Source organism: Lynx rufus, unplaced genomic scaffold (assembly GCF_022079265.1).
Source record: "Lynx rufus isolate CCGP_SWC_20201006 ecotype Redwood Valley unplaced genomic scaffold, mLynRuf1.p SCAF_16, whole genome shotgun sequence".
NCBI lineage: Eukaryota > Metazoa > Chordata > Mammalia > Carnivora > Felidae > Lynx > Lynx rufus.
Window position 1 is genome coordinate 22,721,113 of NW_025814830.1, and position 18,888 is coordinate 22,740,000.

The 18,888-nt window shown below is 45.8% G+C and overlaps 1 long non-coding RNA gene across 1 annotated transcript in view; it reads left to right on the forward strand.

Moving 5' to 3' along the window:
- The window catches only part of LOC124511300 (uncharacterized), a 35,233-nt gene extending 21,671 nt beyond the window's left edge, over positions 1-13,562 (forward strand). The window contains exons 2-3 of the long non-coding RNA XR_006961860.1: positions 1,609-4,249; positions 13,525-13,562. This is a non-coding gene — a long non-coding RNA (uncharacterized LOC124511300). The remainder of the gene's footprint in view (positions 1-1,608; positions 4,250-13,524) is intronic.
- Positions 13,563-18,888: the final 5,326 nt, after the last annotated feature.

Below are 18,888 nucleotides of genomic sequence, written 5' to 3' on the forward strand. Positions count from 1 at the left end.
TATGGACCTTCCTCCTAGAAAATATACTCTTAAAGCATTTTGTACTGAAATTAAGAGGCTCCTGTGTTGCCCTTGAGGCCCCTCCATGGAAGGATCCATGAAATCTTGCTCCAGGTCTTAGAGTTGAAGAACTGAAGTCCACTATGTTTCTAGCATTTCCATAGGTCCTAGGGCAAGAGAATTACTTGGGAGGCTCATAGCGAGCAGATTCCTCTTGCAGAGAGCCCTGTGTGGGGATAAGCTTAGAAATTCCCTGGGCTTGCACCAATGGTTTAACAAGGTATAAACAATTACAAAGTCATAGGATGCTCACACCCAAGTTTGGGTAAACAAGATTAGGCGAATAAGGATAGAGAAGGGGGCTAAGTCCCCCAGAATAGAGGGGCGGGCAAAGGCCCCCAATACAAATGTATATGAGGTAAGCAAGATTAGGTATTCAGGGCAAAAGCGCCCGCCAATTTAGCACTATAGCAGAAAGCTGCTTTCATAGGAAGGAGGGACCAAATTAGGTAAACAGGTTAATAGGGGTATAGACCCCTGTGCTGCAGGTGAAGCTGCCCAGAGCAGAGCTGATTAGCAAAAGAAAAGGTGCCTTATTAACTCTGAGGTTACGAGCTCTATCTGTCCTATCCCCCAGGCTAGCTAAGATAAACAGACACGGCGCTTCCTGTCTGCTGTTAACAACCATCTGCCCATCCGCCTGACACCAGGACTTTGTTTTGTATTAACCCAAACCCCTAAACCCGAATATCTTCAAGATCCTCTTTCCCTCACGTCCATGAGTTAATGTTTACAGTTTCATTGTTTCTTTGTGCACGTCTATCACCATGTTTGTAAGCCTTCTGATCCTCATAAAAATGGAGCAAAGACCCTTAATTGGGGCTCTTGTCTTTTCCTGGACATTAGCCATCTCTTGCTTTTAATCCTGCATCTGCTCTCTTGCTGGTCAAGAGAGAACCTTAGACTTAGAGTCTACGACAGCCTTGGTCACTGAGATGTTCCAAGCAGAAGCAAGCAGAACTAGTTGAGTGGCTCTGTTTACAGGTGAAGAAACCAAGGGCCAGAGTGAGGAAGTATCTTACTTCCTCATCCATTCAAGATCACAGCAGCAATAATCTCCATGGAGGGCCTAAGAGTGGGAGTCACTTCACAGATGCACCCTTGATAATCTTTTCTGGTCTGGCATGATCTTGCCTAGTCTTCAGAGTCAGAGAGCGTGAGTAGCTTGTCAAAGTCACCCAAAAGGAAGTAGCTCAGATGGCTTGGAACCCTTTATGGGTAACTTCAAAGCAGGCAGCCAAAGGTTGTGGGGACTATAAAAGATAGCAAAGATACTGTTTTACCCTCATAAAGCTGCCAAGCCTTATTGGTGGGAATAATGCATATACACAAAATAAAATATTTATTGGATGTTTACTACATGCCTGGCCTAGAGGAGTGGGCCCTGGGAGATGGCCTTGAGTCCTGAATTCATCCTGCCCGAATTTTCATTCTCTTTGGCTCAGATAACAGTTTTAATGTTGTGTGCACTCAGGCTGCAGCTTGGGAGAATGTGTGTCCTCGTTTCCTTCACCCTTCGCTTATTGAGGCCCTCTGTAATTTCCACAGAAAGGAGGAAGCCCTGTTGTCCTTTTTGATGTCCCAAGTAGGAAGCAGTCTGTGGTGAGTCACCGCTGCCTGATCACTTATGAGGAGGTGAGGACCCCAGGGGAGGGCAGGGGGCCTGTTCAGAGATCTACATGGATCCACTTTGGACATCAGTCAGCCTCCACCAGACACTGACCAGAGTAACGGTTCCAGCAGGCAGCCCTAAGCATGCCACTCCTTCCCTGGTCCTGAGGCCCTGCTGAGCCCTCCAGCCAGCCCCACATCTCTCTCCTGGGCCCTCCTCACTCTGCTCCCTCTTCACTGCTGTGCTTGTCTGGATGCCACACACTGTCACCTGCCTTCCTGCTTTTGTCCACACATTGTCTCCTGCTTGGTAGGCCCTTGCTGTCCTGTCCAGCTGGCAGAACATACCCATCCTTCACATGGCTGCACAAGCTATGTTTCTTTCGTGTTGCTCTCCTGAACACTTGCAAGTCTAACTTTGAGCCCAGCAGTTTCCAGGGCTGACAGTTGCCTGCTGCTCTCAATACCTCTGCCCCCTGCATCTCACTTGTTTTTCTCCATCACTGGATGTCAGGGACCTGAATTTACGCACTTTATATCCACATCCTTGGTGTAAGGCATGCTGCCTAGTCAACACTCAAAAACAAAACAAAGCAAAAGCAAAAGCAAAAACAAAAACAAAAAACAACAACCTAAAAATTATCAACCGAGAAAATTAGGAGAAACTAAAAAGGAACAAAGGCCTTTATTTGGGATCCCAGAATTGCTGTTTGAGGAGCACAGTTTCTAGGATAACCAGGAAAGTGTCTGGTTCACATAGGGCATTTTATGAGAGAGAAGGAAGGAGTCATTATATGATTCAGATAAAGAAATGGAAAAACAACAACAAAAAAAACCCCTGTGAATTTGGTGTTGAGCGGCTGAGCCACTTCTGATTAATCTTATTGATTATTTTACCAGTGCTATCAAATGAAACTGTCCCTGGTATGCATTAATTAACTTTACTGTCCCCTTATGGTTCGATTGCCAGTTGCCCTGTTGAAATTTTATGAGCAACTGTCTTGCAAGACAATTGCTACTTCTGGCCCGTTTCGAGAGTTCATCAGTTGGGAAAGAAAACGGAGCTTCAAATGGAGTCTCTTATGTTCAGACATTTCCTACAATTCCACAGAATGAATGCATGCCCCTTCCATGCTGTCCCTCTGTGTCCCTGGGCTGCAGGTAACTACTCAAGGATACCAAGAGTTGCTAAATCTTTAGTCCAGTTCCTCACTTTAGATATAAGGAAACCAAGACCCAGAGGGAGGAAGTGACTTGCCCAAGGTCACACTGCTGGTGACAGAGTTCAGACTAGAGCCCAAGGTCACACCGTTGGTGACAAGAGTTTACACTGGAGTCCAAGGTCACACAGTCAGTGACAGAGTTCACACTGGAATCCAGATATCCTGTCTCCCTATCTGGTGCCCCTTTCCCTTTACCATGCTTCATGGAGTGGCTTCTCCCTTGGGGACATGGCAATTTTATGCTTAGTCATCGGACCTTGTGGATGGCATAGGTTGTCCTCAAGGGGACAGAGGGGCCCTCTGAGGAAGACCTCCTGCTAATGATGGAGGAGGAAGGAAGTATGAAGTCATAAGAATTGCCACAATCCCTGGTTTCCACAAGTGAAACCTGGGGAGGCTGAGCCCTGCCCTAGAGCAGTGTTTTGAGGGTAGGCAATGGGCATGTGGGAGGTGCAGGCAAGACCTTTCCTAACCTACCACATGACCTTTCCAGGATCATCTTCCCTGCACCAGCCCTGACAGCTCATGCTCCAGCCACATCTGGCGCCTCACCTGTCCTGGCCATTCCCATCCCCTTTACTCAGAGCACCTTTGCATTCAGGCTATTTCCTCAGCCTGAGCTAGCTTTTCCTCTCAATCCAACAATTGCAAGCCCAGCCTACCTTCTGGGTCCACCTCAAAGACCACTTGCTCTAAGTCCTCCCTGATTCCCCTCCTTTCTGTGTCTCACACAGTTTGCGCACTCTCGTTAGGCATGGCTTGGTAATTTCTATCTGGATACATGTCCCTCTTCTCTTTACCCTGTGGGCTTGAGGACAGAGATCCTACTTGTTGATATTGTGTCCCCCATAGCACTCAGTAAGCCTCAGGGGGATAGCAGACGCTTCATCTTCGTCAGGTCCGGGTCCGTGGTAAACAAGAAGTGGGGTTTCCTGGGACAGCCTCCAGGTCAAAGGTCCAGATGGAAGGGGAACACTGCTGTTGCTTCCAAAAGCAGCAATCATCTGTTTTGCAGAGCTCACGCCCGGTCAGTTGCCCCCTCTCCTCGATTCTCATCTGACTATTTTGGCCTCTCTCCTTGGCACACTTCCACCGTCCCCAGGCTGGGGCCCACCCTCTGCCTCTCTAGCAGCTGACCTGGCCTCTCCAGATGTTTGTTTTGCCTGCAGGATTGAGGAGTCTGAACATTGCTTTTGCAACACAAGCCCCAGGTGGCTGTGTGACCTTGGCAGGCTACTTTACCCCTCTGAGCCTTGCAGTTCTTCACTGGTGAGGGTCACCTGACTCCCGGGGCTGCTGTGAAGTTCAGATGAACGAAGGCATGAGATGGGCCAAGCACTGTGGTCTGATACCCAGTAAGTATTCAATGAACGCTTACAGAAATAGAAAGAGGGAAGAAACCCGGCCTTAGTCCATTGTTTCTTCATGTTCCCCAAACTTACTCCTGGACCTATATTTGCCATTTCTCTTTTGTTAAGTCCTGCCTGGGGCAATACTGTAGCTGTCCCTCACCGCCATCCCTCATCTGACCAGCCATGCCCTTCAGAAAGCCAAGACCCAGGGAGGGTGGGCTGCTGGTGGGATCCCTGTCCAATGTCATCTGGTTGTCTTTGCCCAATTGGGGGTGAAATCCATAGACAGTGACAGACCTACACAGTGTTATTTTTTCTTTTTAAAGATATGTCACAAATGGGAAGACTCTGAGGGCATGGAACAGGTCCTGCTTTCTGGAGCCCCTCGTGTGTGTCAGGCTTGGAGGGTCCCTGTCAATAAGGGAGACGGTGAAGCCAAAGATGCCCAAAACAAAAGGGTGTTCACAGCACCCATGGCTGCTTCAGCACCAGGCTGCTGTGTTCTTTGGCTTGCCTCCCCGAACTCCTTTCTGGCCGTCTTGCTAATCATGCCATTTCTAAGAGGAAAATGGCAAGAGTTGAGGGGGCAAAGCACAGGGGTCCAGTCTGGGCCTTAATCCTTAAGACACATCATCTCCATCCCTGACTCTCCCACCTGGAGGGTAATTCCCCCTACGTCTGTTAAGTAAGAGCCACGAGCAAGCCTCCACATCCCTAGTGGCACCATTTGGAAATAACAGAGGGAATCAGGTCTCTTAAAACCATCTGTTTATGTGGCTCTAAATTAAGTCCCACTGTGTGATCTCTGTTTCTTTATACCGTGGTTGTTAACGAGAGGCCCCACTGGGCAGATAAAAATGTTTTTGAAGAACCAGCAGAAAGGAGTTAGTCCTGATAAACAGGGAAGCCAGGAAGGGCTAGCGCTAAGCTGAGAGGAAGAAGTAAGGGATGGAGGAAGGTCAAGGCCAGGACTTTTTACACACAGGGAATTTCTGGAGGCTTGTGAACAGTGGATTGTGCCTCTTCCTCCTTCTCCCTTTATATTCTATCTGAGTTTTCAAAGGGATGAAACTGGGGCCTTAACTTTGGGCAACTTTCATAGCCAAATGATCCTGACAGCCTATTTGTGCAGAATTTATCATTGGTAACTTTGTAAATACTTGGTTAGCTCACTGCTGTCTTGCTGCTTCTCCCTATCAGTCAGGGTCCATAAACTGCTCTAGATCTTTCAACAGAGGGAATTTAATACCAGGAATTGGTTACACAGAAAATGGAAGAAGAAAAAAAAAGAGAGAGAGAGAGAGAAAATGGAAGACGTGAGAAGGTAAAGGAAAGCATTAGCAACAACAGGAAGCCTCTTCCTCCCCCTGCCCACTGAGGAGGGAAAGTTCAGAGTCAGTGCTAGTCCTGGCAGGCAGAAGCCCGACGGGAGCAGGGGCTGCCTGTGGGAGCTGGCCACATGCGGGGGAAGGCTTGCCTGCAGGAACTGGAGCCACGTAAGGGCTGTCCTCTTGAGAGGTGGAAACAGAGCGGAGACACAGCCACTGCTGAAAGTGCCCCCTAATGCAGAAGAGGAGGGGAGAAATGCCACTATTCTCCCCTCCTGCAAGCCTCAAGTCTTCCATTAACTTCTCCTGTTGGGAAAAATTATCTGGAAGTCAGTCAGCAAGGGAACCTGGGAGATGCAGTTTCCTGTAATACTGAGAACAATAGAAAGGCAGGGAGCAAATAATGAGTAGCCTCTCCAACAAACCAAGGTTACTAGATGACCCAGCTAGGAAACAGGGAAGCACTGAGTAGGAGCAAGGTTGCTAAGCAGGCAGAATGGGGAGCAAGGGAGCTAAGCAGGCAGAATGGGGGCTAGACCCCCATTTGAAGCCATACAGCAGTGTGTCCCAAAATGTGTGACAGACACCATGTGGGATACAGGAGCTGAGGAAGGTGGCAAGGGGACCAGGCAGGGCATCAAGCGACAGTTTATTAGGGACTGAGAAAGATTGTCTTTTTTTTTTCTTTTCTTTTTAATGTTTATTTTTTGAGAGAGACCATGCATGAGAAAGAGTGGGGAGTGGCAGAGAGTGGGGGAGGGGCAGAGAGAGTGGGACAGAGGATCTGAAGTGGGCTCTGCGCTGACAGCAGAGAGCCCCATTTTGGGCTCAAACTCACGAACTGCGATATCATGACCTGAGCCGAAGTCAGACGCTTAAGCGACTGAGCCACTCAGGCGCCCCAAGCTTGTCTCTTTTCAATTCACTTTCCAATCATCTGATTGCATTATGGAGAAGGTCTCTTTTTGGTGCCAATAGGTCTTTAACCTCTAAAGACCTCAGGTCTAAGCTTTTGGCTGGTGTAATAGATACTGTTGGCCTGCTCAGACCTCTCTATCCAGTTGACACACTCACTTCCCAGCTGTTGTGAGTGTTGGCTGTTAAGACTTCACAGCTACAGCCATCTCTTGGGCATGGCCTCACCTGGAAATAGGTGAGAGATTCTACCACCGCCCCCCACCCCAGGACACTCTGCAGGCAATGACTGACTAACGCAGGAGACAAAAGCGTTCATATGTCAAGATGGTTCAAGTGCGAGGTACCATTCATGTTCCAGACCTCACCACAGGAGCAGGCTGAGGCTAGCCTTCAGCTGAACCCACACCTTTGCTTAGCTTCTGTTTCCCTCCCCCTTCATCAAGATTCCTCCCTCAATAAATCACTTGTGAAAAAAAGTCCTTATTCCTCACTTTAATTGTAGAGAATCTAACATTGCAGGCAACAGGATCTAGCTAGAATTTACTGACTTTTTATCCTATTTTTATCTGGTTGGTTTATGGTAGACTATAAAGGTTTTCCATTTATGGTAGTGATAGAAAGTTTCACTTTAAAATGCTGTTCGGGCTCCTGGGTGGCTCAGTTGATTGATTGTCCGACTCTTGATTTTGGTTCAGGTCATGATCCTAATCTGTGAGATCAAGCCCCACTGGGCTCTGCACTGAGCATGGAGCCTACCTAAGATCCTCTCTCTCTCCCTCTGCCCCTCGCCCACACACATTCTCTCTCTCTCTAAAAAAAAATTTTTTTAAATAATTTTTATTTGACAAATGTAATTTAAAGAAAGATGCAAAATAAAAAAAGTACAGGTTGTACCCAATGTTCAGAGTGGCTTCATTCATAGCCCCAGACTAGAAGCCACTCAAATGTCCTCAGCTGGTGAAGAAATAAGCAAATTAAAATGAATCCAGGGGCGCCTGGGTGGCGCAGTCGGTTAAGCGTCCGACTTCAGCCAGGTCACGATCTCGCGGTCCGTGAGTTCGAGCCCCGCGTCAGGCTCTGGGCTGATGGCTCGGAGCCTGGAGCCTGTTTCCGATTCTGTGTCTGCCTCTCTCTCTGCCCCTCCCCCGTTCATGCTCTGTCTCTCTCTGTCCCAAAAATAAATAAACGTTGAAAAAAAAATTAAAAAAAAATGAATCCATATTCAGCAATAAAAAAGAAAGACTATTGATACATAAAACATTATGGATGAACCTCAAAAGCATTAGGTTAAGAAACTGCCACAAAACTCTAGGTGCTGCATGATTCCTCTTATCAGAAACTTTGAAAAGGCAGAACGATGGGGACTGAAAGCAGGTCAGCAGTCGCCAGGGCCCAGGAGTGAGGGCATGGCAGGACTGCAAGGGACAGGAGGGGACGTTGGGGTGATGAAACATTCTATACAACGTGATTGCAGTGGTGGTTACATACTGTGTGTATTTGTCAAATCTGATCTCTAGTTGTGAATGAATAAAACATGGGAATGAAAGGTATAGCATGGGGAACGTAGTCAGTGGTATTGTAATAGCATCATATGTGACAGATGGCAGCTAGGCTTGTGGTGAGCATAGTGTAACACGTAGACTTGTCCAATCACATGTTGTACACCTTAAACTAATGTAACGTATGTCAGCTATACTCCAGTTAAAAAAAAACAAAACACTTAAGAGAAACTCCAAGGCATAGTAAGGTTGGAGTTGCTCTTTTTAAAAAATATTCTGAGAGAGCACGCATGTGCACGTGCACAAGAGCAGGGGAGGGGCAGAGAGAGAGGGAGAGAAAGCATCCCAAGCAGGCTCCGTACTGTCAGTGCAGAGCCTGATGTGGGGCTCGATCCCATGACCATGAGGTCATGACCTGAGCAGAAACCAAGAGTCAGACGCTTCACTGACTGAGCCACCCAGGCACTCCAGGAGTTGCTATTTTTGACAGCAAATTGTATGAATCAGGAGTAAGCTAAATAGAGAAGAAAATAATATAATTAAAATTAAGTTGAAAAACAAACAGGCTATCTGCTTCAAAAGGGTGAATTCTAATATAAACTGTAAAGCTGATTTTTTTTTAAGTAGGCTTCATGCTCAGTGTGGAGCCCAACATGGGGTTTGAACTCATGACCCTGAGATCAAGAGCTGAGCTGAGATCAAGAGTCAGACACTTAACCAACTGAGTCACCTACACCCCCCCTTAATAAAGCTGATTTTTAAGAAATAGTATAGACTGCACGTGGGCACAGGAGAAACTTACAACACTGGAGGGGCGCAGAGAGGCGAGAGAATGACAATCTGTCAGGGGAGCATTCAGGTCTTCACTGAGTCACTCCTGGGAGGCGAACAAGCTGGGAAGTTCTGTTGGGTTGGGACAGAGTAGAGGAGGTGGGTGGGAGCCACTCAGACTTGGTTCCATGAGTATCCAAATGATGCTCCCTGACCTGTGGCCTCAGGCTTGATGCTGGTGCCAGATGCAGACAGCTGGGGGGGAGTGGTGAGCAGCAGCATTGTACCCCTCTTTCTCCTTCCCCTGAACAGGTGGAGTAGAAAGCAAGGACCCCTTTCTCTGCACATCCACACCTTTCCTGATGTTTTTGCATTGTGTTTTTCTTTAAAGCAAATATCCCTAGCCAGAGAGGAAGGAGGAGGAGGAAGGAAGAGTTTCCTGAGGAGGGTGGCAAAGGAATATCTCCCCCTGCTCAGCCTTCACATGAGGTGGAGAGCAAGAAGAGGGATTGATCATGAACATGAACTCTTGAGCAACCACTATGGAGAGCCGGATGGGTGATGGTTTACTGGGGCAGGGAGTGTCTGCTCTCAGCTTTGGTTTTTCAACTCCAAGCTGCTTATGGATGGGCCTTTCTCTGTTTCCCCTTTCTGTCTCTGACTCTCTTTGATGGAGGTTCAAGCTAAGCAGAGGCAGGATGGCTTTATTTAGCAGAGGAAGCTGCTTTGAGTCTCATAAGTGTTGACTTTGTAGAAGTTGGCTTGTCCAAACATCATCCATCACCGTGAACCATATTTCATCAAATTAAATGACTACTTTTTGCAAAGAAGTATTTGTACTAATATTTACCTTGCATCTTGTAAAATCGTATGGAAATCAAATAATGATGTTGCAAAAAGTCAATCCCCAGAGAGAATATGGCTGAGATGGCTATGCTGTGCATTCTGGCCCAGTGGACCATCTCCTTCACCTTGGTCCCCCTCCTCTCCCTGTGGCAGCCCCAGCCCCAGCAGGAGGCAACTGAAAGACTTCCTAGTGTACTTGGATGCTCACATAGAGAATTTTTTAGATTTAGACTTAGCCCCCTTTTCCTCTCCATGGGTTCAGTTTTGTTGCTTTTTTTTTTTTTTTTTTTTTTTACCTTGCTAAGAAATTCCAAAAAAGTGAGTAAACAGTTGTGTAGTTATAGAAAATCTGTTACCTGGGCACCTGGGTGGCTGAGTTGGTTAAGCATCAACCTGGGCTCAGGACATGATCTCACACTTCGTGAGTTCGAGCCCTGCATCAGGCTCTGTGCTGACAGCTTGGAGCTTGGATCCTGCTTCGGATTCTGTGTCTCCCTCCCTCTCTGTTCCTCCCCCTCCCCCCGCTCGTGCTCTGTCTCTCTCACTCTCAAATAAACATAAATAAACATTAAAAAAAAAGAAAAGAAAATCTGTTACCAGTAAACATTAATAGAAGATGCTGAGAAAAATTACTTTGGTCGTTTCCTAAGTGGTATGCCTATTGTTAATAATTTCATTAATTTATCTGTCAAATATTTAGAGAGTACATACACACTATATGTACATAGTATATATACAGTGTATAACTATACACTATACTGTATACTATGACAGATATACCTGTCCAGGTATGTATCCATGTCTTCACTGTACAAATATTATTGAGCGCTTACCATGAGCCAAACACTGAAGCAGTCACCAGGCAGGGAAGAATGGCAAATAGCTCCAGTGCCCTAAAATGTTACTTAACAGGAGGCAGTGGTGAAGCCTTCATCCACTCCGTTGTTCCTTCCTGTGTTAATTCACATCCACGTTTATTCCTTTTTTATTTCATCATTTCATGGTGTTTTTTTCTTTGAGGTGTAATTGACATATAACATTTTAAGAATTTCAGGTATATAACATAATGATTCAATCTTTGTATACATTGCAAAATGATCAATCACCCCAATAACTCAAGTTAACATCCATCACCATACTTAGCTACAAAGTTGTTTTTTCTTATCATGAGAATTTTTAACGTCTACTCCCTTAGTAACTCTTCAATATGCAATGCAGTATTATTAACTGTAGTTACCAGCTGTACATTATATCCCCACAACTTTTTTATTTTCTGATTGGCAGTTTGTACCTGTTGATGACCTTCACCCATTTTGCCCATACCCCAACCCTGCATGTGGCAACTACTAATCTGTTCTCTGTTATCTGTCTGTATGAGTTTTGTTTTGTTTTGTTTTGTTTATAGATTCTACATATAAGTGAGATCATACAGTATTTGTCCTTCTCTGTCTGGCTTATTTCACTTAGCATAATGCTGTCAAGATACATTGTGACAAATGGTAAGTTTTCATTCTTTTTTATGATTGAATAATACTTTGTTATATATAATTATATATTATATTATTTCACTATATACATATAAAATGAAGTATTATTCAGTCAATAAAAAATGAAAACTTACCATTTGTCACAACATGAATGGAATTATATATAGAATTTTATATTTTTAAATTTTTTAGTGTTTATTTATTTTTGAGAGACAGAGACAGAGCATGAGTGGGGGGAGGGGCAGAGAGCAAGGGAGACACAGAATCCAAAGCAGGTTCCAGGCTCTGAGCTGTCAGCACAGAGCCCAATGTGGGGCTCGAACCCATGAACCATGAGATCATGACCTCAGCTGAAGTTGGATGCTTAACCGACTGAGCCACCAAGGCACCCCTATACTTTTCTTTATCTATTCATCTATCCATCGACACTTAGGTTGTTCCCATGTCTTGGCTATTATAAATAATTCTGCAGTGTGCATGGGGTGCAGATATCTTTTTGAGTAGTGTCTTGTTTTTTTTGGATAACTACCCAGAAATGGAATTGCTGGATGGTATGGTTTTTCTATTTTTAATTTTTTGAGGAATCTCCATAGTGGCTTCAGCAATTTACATTCCCACCAGCAGTGCACAAGGGTTCCCTTTTCTCTACATCCTTGCCAACACTTCTTTCTTGTCTTTTCGATAATAGCCGTTTTAACAGATGCAAAGGGATACCTCACCATGGTCTTGATTTGCATTGCCCTGATGGTTAGTAATGTTGAGGATCTTTTCATGTACTTGTTGGCCATCTGGATGTCTTCTTTGGAAAAATGTCTATTGAAATCTTCTGCCTATTTTTAATTGTTTGCTTTTTGCTATTGAGTTATATGAGTTCTCTATATATTTTGGATATTAACCCCTTATTGGATATACGATTTGAAAATATTTTCTTTCAATCAGTAGGCTGCCTTTTCATTGTATTAATGGTTTCGTTTCCTGAATGTCCTCTACTGGGCACTAAAGTGCTGGTATGAGATATTTCCCTGCCCTTGAGGAGCTCACAGCCTGGACACACTCCAGAATCCATTCCCAACTCTCTCACCATGAAGTCGCTCAACCATCTCCCCACCAGAGGAAAGGGCACACATGGTGATGTGAAACAGTGGCCAAGAAGATGGAGCAATTGACCAGACAGTTGCTCAGTGACTGGCCTGGGCTCTGGTGCTGGGGACCTTGGAGGAGGTTAACTCTTCCCAGCGGCATCCTGTACTTCCTCTTTGTCCACCTTCATCCATTTGAAGTTAGTTGTCTAAAGGCAGCAATGCAACAGTGTGTCTTTTTCAGAACAGGGTCTGAGCACACACAATAAGTGCTCAACAGATATTTGTGGCCTGACCTCTTCTGCCAGCTTCACAGAGAGCAATGGATTCTTCCTGTAGGGCCTCTGGGACAGGGTTTTGGAGGAAGTCTCAGGGACCTGGTTGTGTTGGTATGAGGAGTGACTAGTATTCAAAAAAAAGTGTCACACGTGTGATAAATGCTCAAAAGAAACATGAGTGATGATGATTAGTCATGAGTGGCTAAGAAGCCGGGCTGTCTGATCAAGGCAGAGAGAGGTTGGAGCCACTGGACTCCAGAGGATGCGTCCAGCCTTGGAATGCCAAGGGATGCTTCTGAAATTCATGGACAAAGGTGTTTCTCTGCTTCTCCCTTGTCCAAGTAGCCCATCCTGGCAGTCCACACTGCAGGATTATCCATGAGCCTGCCAAAGTGGGGACTCAGAAGCCCGTGGTGGGGACTCGAGCCCCCGAGTTTCCGAAGGCGGGCTGGGGGGCAATTGCAAACACAGGTGGGGTAGAGCAGTAGGCACCCACCTGGGTGCTCCCTCTCCATTGGTACAAACCTGGTTCTCCAGTTGCTTCCCTTTGCCTCTGTTGGGGGAAGGGGTGGGGCTCTATTTATCCTTCAAGTGACATAAAGGAAGGGGCACCTTGTTTTACAGGATGAGGGGATTTGCTAGCTCCGCTGCTGTTTATAGTTGAGATGATGTCATGTGGCCTGACATCTTGAGCATTTCCCTTTCTCACTTCCTCCATGAGCATTGTCTTTAGTTTAAAATCTTGAATCCCTGATGTCAGTTTCCCCATCAGTTCCAACAGCCAGAGGGAAGTAGTAATTTTGTCACATGACTATTTAGGCCGAATCGCACTGAGGCCTGGCTGTGCCACAGACACAGGGCTAAGCACTTCTCATTATTCACTCATCTAATCCTCACAGCAGTTCCTTGAGGCAGGTGCTGTTAGCACTCTCAGTGTACAGATGAGGAAACTGAGGCTCAGGGTATGCAAGGCACCTCTCCAAAGCTATCAGGTGTTAAGTGGTGAAAACAGAACCCAATCTCTTAACCACAAAATCTTTTTTTTATTTTTTGTATTTATTTTTTTATATAGAGAGAACACGAGTGGAGAAGGGGAGAGGGAGAGAGACAGAATCCTAAGCAAGTTCCATGCTGTCAGCTCGATCCCACCACCCCTGGATCATGACCTGAGACGAAACCGAGAGTCAGATGCTCAACTGACTGAGCCACCCATGTGCCCCAACCACAAACTCTTACATCTCCAAGAAAGGCAACTCCTGTTTCTGGAATTTGGATTGAAAGAAAAGCCAGGAGGACAAAAAAGCTGTTACTTTGGAGGTGACAGCTTATTGGAGGATAAGAGGTTGGTTGGTGGTTGGAGGAAACGTTTCTTAAGTGAAAAATGGCCCTGAAACATCCCTTCATTTTTAGCAATAACTATAAGCAAAACAGCCTTTCCCCACTAGTAATCTATTATCCAAGGCACAGAAACCAGATAGTGGCCAGGAAAACAACATCTCTGAGCCCTGGACTGAGAGAGCCAGAGGGACGAGTGAGGGACCTGCAAGTTTCCCAGTTCCCAGTTGCCCCAACACACTCGCTGTGCCCACACCTGTGGTCCATCTCCCGTGCCCCATGCCCATGGCAGAGCAGCGTGGGGGCAGCAAGGCCTCTGGCAGAGAGCACCAATGGCTTTCCAGAGACCGTGCTGGGCGAGGACTGCTGCAGAGCCAGAGAGCTTGTGGCTGTTTTGTTTTGTTTTGCTTTAATAATTGGGGAGGGAACCAAATGAAGAAGCAAATATCTGGCACAGAACAATCCAAAGGATCCCAGGGCCTCAACAGAGAAGAATCCAGACCCACCCGTGGCTGCTGTTGCCATATTCAGGCAGCGAAGCCCAGACTTGCTGGATGCCTCCGGGAAAGGATGTGATGAAAGCGGAGGAATAAATATTCTTTTCCTGACTGTTGAGATCCAAAAGCCTGTGCCTTTGGACACACAGAAAGGAGAAGCTGACTAAAGGAGGAGGGGGCACAGGAAGAGTAAGACCAACACCCCTCCCCCAGGGGTGGGGGGGAGGGGAGAGAGCAGAGGGGAAGCCCTGAAGCCGACATCGGTGGTCCCTAGAGGGACTCTTCCCAGGAAGGACTCTGGGGCCATGGCAAAGCACCAAGAAAACGCCAGGGCCCCAGGCAGCTTCCAAGAGTGAGGAGCAGTGAAATGATCACACCACAGAGAGAGACCCTACACTGAGAGCATTGAGGAGGGCTGGCCCCCAGACAGACGGGATTCTGGGTCCTCAATAATAAGTCCTGGGTAAACCCCCCAGAAATTAGGGGCAACCTATGAAAAAGGGTGAGTGTTCCCAGTTGGCCTGACATTTCTGCTACCTAGCATAATAGAGGCTCGGAACAAAATTAAATTTGTATATATATGTATGTATGTGTATATAAATTTGGCTGGCTACGTGGTGCATAGAGGGCACGTTTCTCTCCAGACAGAGTGTGGGCACCATCATCCTCAGCAAAACTTGCTGTTTTGTCTCTGGAAAGTAGCCTTGCGTAACAGATCTCTTGTCGCTTTGGGGAATCCAGTGGCTCAGACCCCCCCAACCCCTCTGCCGGTGGTCTGGAGAAGGCCTGCTTACGTCCCACACAAGGAGTTTCTGGAAGGAGATTCCTTGTTCTCCTGGAATGGTGTCTGTCCCACCGGCAGGTTGCCCCCTGACTCACCCTCTTGCCTATGTTCAATATGGAATTTCAAATTTAAGACAGTAACTGTTTGGTGCTGAGGACATCAATTCAGAGACTGGAATCCATGGGTCTTAGCTTGCCCCTCAAGGCCTGCTGTTACCTGGCTTGCTCTGGCTTCATGGCCTGACATGGCCCCTCTTGGACAAGACACTCTGATGGCAACATCTCAAACAGGTGGCTCTCCGGGGTAACCTCCGGGCATGTCTCCGTTCCCAACCATCACCCCACCCCCAACCATCCATCTATTCCCTGGCAAGCAGCCCCTGAAGTTTCAAGACTAAGCTCAGACATCACCTCCTTTGTGAAGTTTCCCCAGGTGAAAGTAACCACGCCCTTGTGTGTGACCTCACTGTGCCACTGGCGATGGCTCTTGTGCCATTTTACTGAACCTGTCAGTTATCATGTCGTTTCCTTCTATTCCAAGACTTTTGGGTTTCAGAAGGAGAGAGAGACAGAGAGAGGGAGAGGGAGAGGAGGGGAGAGATCAAGTAAGTGGAGGAGTCATCGAAGGGGGCGCTAACTCTTTGGCCTTATAAAGGGTGTTTATGAAAATGTGCGACCTCCTTTACCATCACCATTATTTCATAAAACAAGGTAATGTTAATCCAACAATAGAAAGTCATGACTTCAGATTTAAGGATGGTGCTTTGAAGAAGACTCTTGACACCTTCTACATTGATATACACATGTTGGCCTTTATTTCTTATTGGTCCTTAGGCCACAAGGTGAGGACCAACTTTTTTTTTAAGAATGCTGTTCTTTTTTGTTCGTTTTGTTTATTTATTTTTGAGATACAGAGAGAGTGCAAGCAAGGGAGGGGCAGAGACAGAGGGGGACAGAGGATCCAAAGCAGTCTCTAGGCTGTGAGCACAGAGCCTGATGTGGGGCTTGAGCTCATAAACCGCGAGAGCATGATCTGAGCCCAAGTTGGATGTTTAACTGACTGAGCGACAAGATGCCCCAAGGACCAATTATTGAAACCTTTTGTCCTAGAGTGTGAGCCCTCACAGCCCTAGGCCTGTGAGCTCCCAGCTCCAGCTGCTGGGTTTTCCCTGGCAACCAGAACGTTATGGACTGCCCTTCAATGCTGCTTGAGGCACCTGCCTCCCATCATGCTTCAGTTCTGGTTGATGGATACAACCGACTGGAAGCCATCAACACTGAGAATATCATCAGGATACTCCCAGTCTTGTGAGTTCAGTTTAACAAGGGATTTTCTCAGCTGGTAAATCCCATTTGGATTGGGAGCCTCGGACAGAGAGCAGCTCCAGGACGGGGCCATTGGTTCTGACTCCAGCTGCCCCAGCCCATCTCGAAGGAAGGCTTTGGAATTCCTCCCACCAACCAGTAAAGGCATCTGTGATGTTACTACCTGCACTGGCTCTCAGCTCTCATCCCCACACCTCTGTGCCTTCTCTGAGCTTCCTCCCACAATTTGATATAGTTCTCAAAGTCCCCCCCAACCCCTGCCGCTTTAATAACAAATATATTGGAAAAACCCTTTTTATTGATCTGAAACGTACACATACATAACTGACCTATGTGCATTCCGTATATGAAAGAAAAGTACTTGGGGCACCTGTGTGGCTCAGTTGGTTAAGTGTCTGACTTTGGCTCAGGTCATGATCTCGTGGTCTATGAGTTCAAGCCCCATGTCAGGCTCTGTACTGACCGCTCAGAGCCTGAAGACTGCTTTGGATTCTGTGTCTCCCTTTTGCTCTGCCTCTCCCCTGCTCATGCTCTGTCTCTCTCCCAAAAGTAAATAAACATTAAAAAAAAAGAAAAATACTTTATAATAACTTCAAATAATGGGCTTTTGAACATATAAATGCCCTGGCCCAACTGCACGAGCAAAATTAATGAACTAGATGCTTGCACTTGTGCATGGAACCATCATAAATGCATTGTTTCGTGATGTGATGTTTTGGTAAGTCAAATACCAAAAGCTGTGCTGCCCAAAGTGTTTGATTTTCTGAAATCTCTTGGCAAAGTAATGTACAAAACAATACACCTTTCCTTGATTTACAAAGGGGTTGCAATCCCAGAAAACACGGTATTGGTTAAAACTGCAAAAATACTTGGTGTTTATACATAAACATATAAAATGTTTATAAAAACAGATTGTTAAGCAGAATCATTAACAACTATTTCATCTATAAGGCTGTTTGGAGGGGCCGTTGAAAGTTTGGCCACAGGACAGAGGAGGGACTGTTCAACAATCATTGTAATAAATCAAAACCCCTCCCCCTAACAAAAGTTTTCACACCTCGTTGAGAACCATTCATGTATAGTTTGCAGAAGAAACAGGGAACAGAGAGATAAAATGATTTACTAACTTGCTAGCAGCCCAGTCTGGCCTGAGCATGCTACCTCCTGACCCACCTCACACCCCCTGGCTCAGTGAACCTACTTCTACAGAGGGTTTCAGACTCTGGCCTTTAGCTCAGACTTCCCTAGAGGTCCCTTCAGAAATACTGCAGAGGATCAAGGAGGCTCCACACCATTTTAACCAGAGCGTTCTGCCTTTATTTTTGTTTTAAAATATTTTTGTTTAATTAATATTTTAGTATTAATAAATTTAATATCAATAAATAATATTTTGTTTAATTAATTAAAAAATATTTTTTGTTTAATAATTGCTAACAAATTTTGGGGCACCTGGGTGGCTCAGTCGGTTAAGCGTCTGACTTTGGCTCAGGTCATGATCTCGTGGTTTGTGAGTTCAAGCCCTGTGTCGGGCTCTGTGGTGAGAGCTAGAAGCCTGGAGCCTGCTTCAGATTCTGTGTCTCCCTCTCTCTCTGTCCTTCCCCTACTTGCACTCTGTCTTGCTCTCTCTCAAAAATAAATAAAAACATTAAAAAATAATTAAAAAATAACATTTGCTAGTAAATTTTTGTCTCTTTGCTGTGTGCCAGGCACTGCTCACAAAGACAGCCTGTGGGCAAGTGTTAAAGAGCTGAAGGCTGGGGGCTTGTCTAAAGCTGTACAGTGCAGGCTCTCTGATCTGAGTCTGAGCCCCTTCCACAGCACACAATGCCTCCCTTTCCCGTGGGCACACTGGGCTTCTGTGGGAGATTTCCTTGAAAACAGGATCTGACTGTGAAACAGCAGCCCCAGAGAAGCCTGGGTTCCCCACTGGAGAAGTCTGAACAATTGGTCTTCCAGTTTGAAGTAGCCCCCTCTCCAGAGTGGCAGTCCAGAACCCCCCTTTGTCTTCTTGCTGATAAAAAGCACTCAGGCAATCAATCATTGCAGAAATTATAGAAAATACAGATAAGCAAAAAGAATACAATAAAAACCACCTACAATCTCCTCTTACTGAGATAGTTATTAACAGATTGTGAATAACTTCCCCTAGACCATATGTGAGATGACACCTTTATTCACAGATTTTATTTGTAATTTGAGGAATTATATTTAATAAAATGTATCACTTAAAATACTGTTTTGTAATTTTTGCAGATCATTGGATAACATATACATTTATATATTTATAACAGAATGGGATCACCCTGGACATGATTTGGTAAAGCTTGTTTGGCTAAGTGGAGGATGGTTGTGTCTTCCTTCACAAGGAGCCATAAGTCCAGTTCTTTATTTTTTGATGACGGTGGCTGGCATTGAATCCTACCTTATAACTCACTGAGCCTCTCCAGCCATTGTCTCTTTTAGTTCTAACAATCCCTTTGGAAGATCACTTGACG